Here is a 6926-nt window from a genome sequence, read left to right as displayed (position 1 = left end):
AAACAGATTATACTATAAGCCCCGGACCCCAAGCATATCTCTACCGTTCAACTCAAACCATCCCAGACACACTAGAATGAATATCCCCTTCATCCTAGCAAAAATGATTTGTACTATAGTTTCTAATACAAGCACCAGGGACACACGACTACATGAACTAAAGGATACACTCATTACCAGAAACTACCCATCATTACTAATTGATATATGCTTTCAACGTGCCCTACAACTCAACATCCACGAATCAGGCATCCCAAATTAAAGAAGGATTTACAACCAAAAGCTCTACCATACATCTCTACACATAACTTTCTTAAAAATGAAGCATTCGACACCATCCTCCAAAGCATTCCCCTACTAAAAGAGACCACAGAATGAATTTAATCATCCAAATGCACACCATCATAAAGAGCAAAAGACAACCCAAATCTTTGAAAAGTCTCCAAACACAAGCCCAAGTATGCTCAAAAACAACACTGAAGCCGTCAGTAAAAAAATGCGGAAGACCTTACTGGTATATGCGTCAACCTAATTGAAGGATCGGAGTTCTCTTTCAAACAAGGTCAACGTTTTACAGTGAAAAGCAACTTCATATGTGCTTCGGAGAACTTAATATATGTATTAACTTGTTCTACATATTGAGAGAATTGGGCAAACCAAAAATTGTCTACGTCAAAGGATGGTTCTACATAAATCCCAGATCAAAATTCGGGAATGCAGAAAAATAGCATTCGGCGAACACATCGACATTTGCGCCAATAACAAACAACTCAGCTTCTGAATTGTCCCCCTCTATAAATTCAGGGATGATGCAACTTGTAGTAAAGAGTCATATTTTATCACAAAATATACACCCCTTCTGAATGTGTCCACCACAAATGACACTACTACAAGGGTCTTAGAATAATACCCACGCAAATATTAAAAACGATATATTCAGAATAGTCACTACTAATGAATTTATTCAGAACAATTCCAATCACTACTATTACAACCACAACAGATCACTTTTAGGTCATTTGACCATTTAAGAGGATTCCACCAACATCGTACTACTGTCATATCACTCCCATGTTTCTTCTTCTTCTTGTTCTTCTTGTTCTTCTTCTTGTTCTTCTTGTTCTTCTTGTTCTTCTTCTTCTTCTTCTTCTTCTTCTTCTTCTTCGCTCTTCTTCTCTTCTTCTTCTCTTCTTCTATATTATTATTATTATTATTATTATTATTATTATTAATTATTATTATTATTATTATTATTATTATTCCTTTTTCTTCTCTCTTCTATTTCTCTTTCTTTTTCTTCTTCTTCTTCTGTCTCCTTTCTTCTTCTTCTTCTTCTTTCTTTCTTTCTTTCCTTCTTTTTCTTCCTTCTTCTCTTCTTTCATCTTCTTTCGCTGCCTCCTTTCTCAACTACTACTGTTGCTTAAACAATGAAAACCAAGAATACTAGGACTACTACTACCCACTACCTACTACATACTACCAAGAACTCACATGGGTAAAAAAGAGAGACAGAGACACCGAAAAAAGGAAAATGCCCCTTGCACTTGAAAACTATGGAAATATTTTTTTTTAAACTTTCATTTAATTTTTCCACAATTTAATTGTTTTTCGTGCCTTGCTCTAAGTTGAAAAAGTCGCAAAGACTGAAATCGGTACAAAATGTTCTTCATGATAAAATTATCTTAAAATTTTCTACCTTGTCTTATTTTCTTCATATGTATAATATATATATATATATATATATATTATATATATATAGATATATATATATATATATACCCCCATATATATATAGACATATATATAGAATGTATGTATAGACATCAATATGTATATATATATATGTATATATATACACCCATACATACATACTTTCATATATAAACATGTGTATAGGAATATATATTTGTATGTAGGTATGTATGTATATACACAGCTTCCTCTCCGTCTTACTGCATGTTGTGCGCCTGTTTGTTTGTGAGTGAGCGATTATAGTATGTATACATCAATAGTTTAGCAAGAAAGCATTCTATAAAGTTCTAAGTTTTTTGTTCTTTTACAAAATCCACAATCAAGTCTGCCATTAAAAGTTGCTTTTAAACAAGAAGTAATTCTCTTCTCTTCTTTTTTTTGTTGCAGACTACCAAAAGTTGAATAGACCAAACAGTAACCAGATTAAGATGCAGCTAGATACTATTACTCAACATTCCATTGGAATTAGAATGAAATTTGGTGAGTTCACATATGGCGTGAAAACAACGGGCAATGAATTGACTAGTTATACAATTTACAGAGTAGGCGTAACGTAGATATACTATCTAGATAGTTGTAGTTGAGAGGACTATAGATTATAAATATTTAGTAAAGGATCATAACAGAAGGATAATCTTTTAATGAATAAGCTTTGGCTGAATAGACTAGTCGTCAAAAGTTTATGGCAATCCTGACTTGAATTTGTGAAGGTAGTGTGGGAATCCCTCTCTGGAGAATCATCTGCTAGAAATAGCGAACAAATATCTGACTGAAATCACAGCCTTATATTTACAGAAAAGCAAGGAGACATTGCAATTAATGTGTTATGTGTCGCTCTTGGTCACATAAGTAGAGCAAATTTCTATTAGAATAAACTGACATGCACATAAAATGTCTTAGGTGTGCATTCGTAGTATGGCGTCGTGGATATTGTTGGCACCGTGTTATTGAAGAGTTGTCTGTGTGTGTATATGTCTGGTTAAGCAAAGTTTAAAGATACAAACACGAATGAAAGTGTAAATTATTGATGTATTTCGGGATGGTCATTTTTTTCTTTTGACAAATATACATACGCCCTATATAAAGCATGTGTCTATTTGGCATGAAATAAAAAAATTCCATCACGAAATACAACAATATCTGCTTCAATACAAGGTTTCACATCAGGAATCTTGCAACACATATTCATAAACGTAAAAAAGTGTAAATGAGTTTTCCAATAACATAACACAGTCATCAACCACCACCGAAACACAATATAAAGCACTCCGCACATACTCTACATATTCAGTGGTTGACGCTAGAATATAGCACAACCCACCATAGCCTATATTCTACACAAAACACTCCATGTAAAAAGCAACATATATAGTATACAAACACTGCTATTCACTAGAAAATCAACACCACACACGCTCCAGGAACAATCTAGTGTTGAGTGTTGATTAATAGAAATTAGCGTAAAAATGCTGGCAGAAACGCTGGCACGCCCGGCGAAATGCGTAGCCGTATTTCGTCTGCCGTTAGGTTGTGAGTTCAAATTCCGCCGAGGTCGACTTTGCCTTTCATCCTTTCGGGGTCGATTAAATAAGTACCAGTTAGGCACTGGGGTCGATATAATCAACTTAATCCGTTTGTCTGTCCTTGTTTGTCCTCTCTGTGTTTAGCCCCTTGTGGGTAGTAAAGAAATAGGTATTTCGTCTGTCGCAACGTTCTGAGTTCAAATTCTGCCGAGATCGACTTTGTCTTACATCCTTTTGGGGTTGATAAATTAAGTACCAGTTACACACTGGGGTCGATGTAATCGACTTAATCCGTTTGCCTGTCCTTGTTTGTATCCTCTGTGTTTAGCCCCTTGTGGGCAGTAAAGAAATAGATATTTCGTCTGCCGCTACGTTCTGAGTTCAAATTCCGCCAAGGTCGACTTTACCTTTCATTCTTTCAGGGTCGATTAAATAAGAACCAGTTACGCACCGGGGGTCGATATAATCGACTTAATCCGTTTTTCTGTCCTTGTTTGTCCCCTCTATGTTTGTGGGCAATAAAGAAATTAAAAAATTAGTGTAAAACTGGAAATTGTTTGTAAGTTCAGATAAAACTTAGCATTGAGAATGGGATTAGATAAATGTGCTAATGATATTATCAGAACATTTAAAGATACGGATACCGAATTAAACCAAAACTTCCGTTACAAATCTTGTAAGTAAATAAACTTATATATCACGACACAATCAAGAGGATCATTAGAAACGATTACTGGAGAAGATTCAAATAAGTATTAAGTGCTAAACTCAGTACAAGAAATAAGATAATGTATATAAATAAAATAGCGATCATGGTTATATATTACAGTTACAAGATAATGAGGTAAAAATTGCATTGACTGGATGGAAAAGTTAAGACAGAAACAACAAACTAGTAACAACAAGCTTAAGTTATTACTCTCCGAAACTTATGCATATAGGCGCAGGAGTGGATGTGTGGTAAGTAGCTTGCTTACCAACCACATGGTTCCGGGTTCAGTCCCACTGCGTGGCATCTTGGGCAAGTGTCTTCTGCTATAGCCCCGGGCCGACCAATGCCTTGTGAGTGGATTTGGTAGACAGAAACTGAAAGAAGCCTGTCGTATATATATATGTATATATATGTGTGTGTGTGTTTGTGTGTATGTGTTTGTCCCCTAGCATTGCTTGACAACTGATGCTGGTGTGTTTACGTCCCCGTCTCTTAGCGGTTCGGCAAAAGAGACCGATGAATAAGTACTGGGCTTACAAAGAATAAGTCCCGGGGTCGATTTGCTAAAGATAAATGAAGGACTGTCTCTGATTCAAATAGCAGTGTGATTTGAAAAAACAATGAAAAGTTGAACTGATTAATGTGATTAGAAACGGGAAGAGAAAAATACATGTTTCTCTGTTTCTATGGAAACAATGAAGTACAAAACAAGAAATTAATTTACTGAAGAAATGGATTTAGGCAGGAAAAAGCCAGATGTTTTTTATTTTTTAAAAGACAAAGCCGAAAAGGAATGCCAAAATATGGTAAAGAAAAAGTAAAGATTATATGCCAACATAATATGGCAGTCCTGGTTAGGACGAATGATATTATTTTTTAGCCACAGGTAACATCGTCTCCAGCTTTTTCCAACGTCTAAGTACTGTACATGGCAAGAAACTGGAGACGATGTTTCCTGGGGCTAAATAACAGTAACATTTGTCCTAACCAAGACTACCACATTATGTTGACAAATAATCTTTACTCTAGGGTACTGTTGCTGAATGTCTCTCGTTGAGAAACTTAGAAATAATAAATGTTCTATTTAGTAAAGAAAAAATTAAGAGAAAAACTATTTTATGATAGCAAGACTCGACTCAAAAGAATGGAACTATAGAGAAAACAGTAATTATTCAGCTGGTTTTATGCAATGTTCATGCAAATCAAATATATTGTCAAAACCAACTACAAACGATAAACAAAGATGATAACATCTAATGTGGGAGGTGCAACAAATACGATGAACAATCATTCAAATGATTCCTAGTTACCCAGTCTTTGCCAGGTATGAGCATATGCAATATGCAGAGAGACCATGGAACCAGCTTCTATGCTTAATGAGCGACATGTCAATACTTATATGTGAAAACACATAAAATAAATTATATAAACAACGTCAAAGTCCTGTGCATGGCAAGAAACGATTATTGGAACTTTTCTGTGCAGATTGAGAAAGCAATCGTAGAAAATTCTGATGATTTCGAACAAAAGTACTTTCAGACCCAAACAACGCCCTAGCGTATGTGGATATGTCGTCAAAGTAAGAGAATCTAAAATAGTCTAGACGACCAAGATGTGGGACAAAAAAAAATGAAAATGTTAGTGATAACCGGAGCACTAGACATAATAAAAGTATATAATGAATACACAAAAAGCCGTAGAAGAGTTCACAGTTCTATTCAAAGTCCCCCAAAGTAGGTGCAGCTCATATTCTTCTCGAAAGGTTTTCAGCTCAGTAGTACAACTCAAGCTGTACGTATTGTACATAACATTTTTGAAATCGTAAAAAAAAAAAAATCTCACTACACATATTTTACGCATTCATCGCCATTGAAATAACACATAATCCTGCATAATTGATACCCGACACTATAACACCAGCAACTCAAACAACTCACATTCTACACAGTTTCCACCTAAATAATGTAACACAAGCCACACAGCACATACTCAGCGCAACCTTGAAGACAGGAAAATTAGTTAAGCACAATAATGTCATGTTAGATAAAAATATATATATAAAAAATTTTTTAAAAGAGTGATAAGAGACTTAGACTAAACATACTTACAAATATTTAGGAATTAATGAACTAGACAGAATACAACACACACATGAAAGGAGAGGTTAGGAAAGAATATTACTGACGCGTTTTTGTTAGACTTAAAATAGAGTCAAAGGCATACAAAAGAAAAAAAACAGTTATAACAAACTTGAATACTTTGAATTGATAAGTTTTAGTAATAATCTCAACTGGACGCTAAATTAATTAACAAGTCTATTCAAAAAAAGAAAAGAGAAATATGACTGCATTGTGAAAATGTCTATAGCATCTGTCATATAAAAATTTATTTACTACGAATACAGAGAAGTAGGACTGTAAAAATATCTGGTAAATAATAATGAAATACTAATGTAAATAACTGGAAAATACGAATTTGCCGTCTCCCTAGAAGCCAAGACAGAAGTTGAAATGATGAACAGTTGTCATGAAAGGGAGAAACAGTAACAGAGATTAAGATGAGGCTTAAAGACTAAGCTAAAAAGAGAGCTACATAATATCATGCGAAAGAGATGGAAAGAAAAGCTCTACCAGGTTCATACCTTAAAAAGAAATGAACAATTGTGTGGGTGGCGGATAACTAAATATCATAGTGTTAGTTGTGGTACAACATTAAAGCTTTTCTACCAGAAAAAAATAATAATAGTAATAATAATAATAAGCATGCAACGATGCAGAATATGTAGAGAATATATGTAGGTGAGAAAGAACCAATTAACCATATCATTCTTGACTGTTTAGTCTTAACCAAGAAATTACATGTACTTTCATATACTGGTAGTTATGTCAGCATTAACGAATAGTAGGAAACTATGGCGTAAAAATACACCTGAAATGGCC

At 34.5% G+C, this 6926-nt stretch overlaps 1 long non-coding RNA gene across 3 annotated transcripts in view; it reads left to right on the top strand.

Moving 5' to 3' along the window:
• The first annotated feature begins 1980 nt into the window (after positions 1 to 1980).
• Positions 1981 to 6926, top strand: part of LOC118761816 — a 26240-nt gene continuing 21294 nt past the window's right edge. For 2 of the 3 annotated variants that reach the window (XR_004997657.1, XR_004997656.1), the window contains exon 1: positions 1982 to 2232. This is a non-coding gene — a long non-coding RNA (uncharacterized LOC118761816). Of the gene's footprint in view, positions 2233 to 6926 lie in introns of all 3 variants that reach the window. The other variant, XR_004997655.1, reaches the window with a different exon arrangement.

The sequence above is a fragment of the Octopus sinensis genome, unplaced genomic scaffold (assembly GCF_006345805.1).
Source record: "Octopus sinensis unplaced genomic scaffold, ASM634580v1 Contig17663, whole genome shotgun sequence".
Taxonomy (NCBI): Eukaryota; Metazoa; Mollusca; class Cephalopoda; order Octopoda; family Octopodidae; genus Octopus; species Octopus sinensis.
This window is presented reverse-complemented; position numbering and strand designations above follow the sequence as displayed.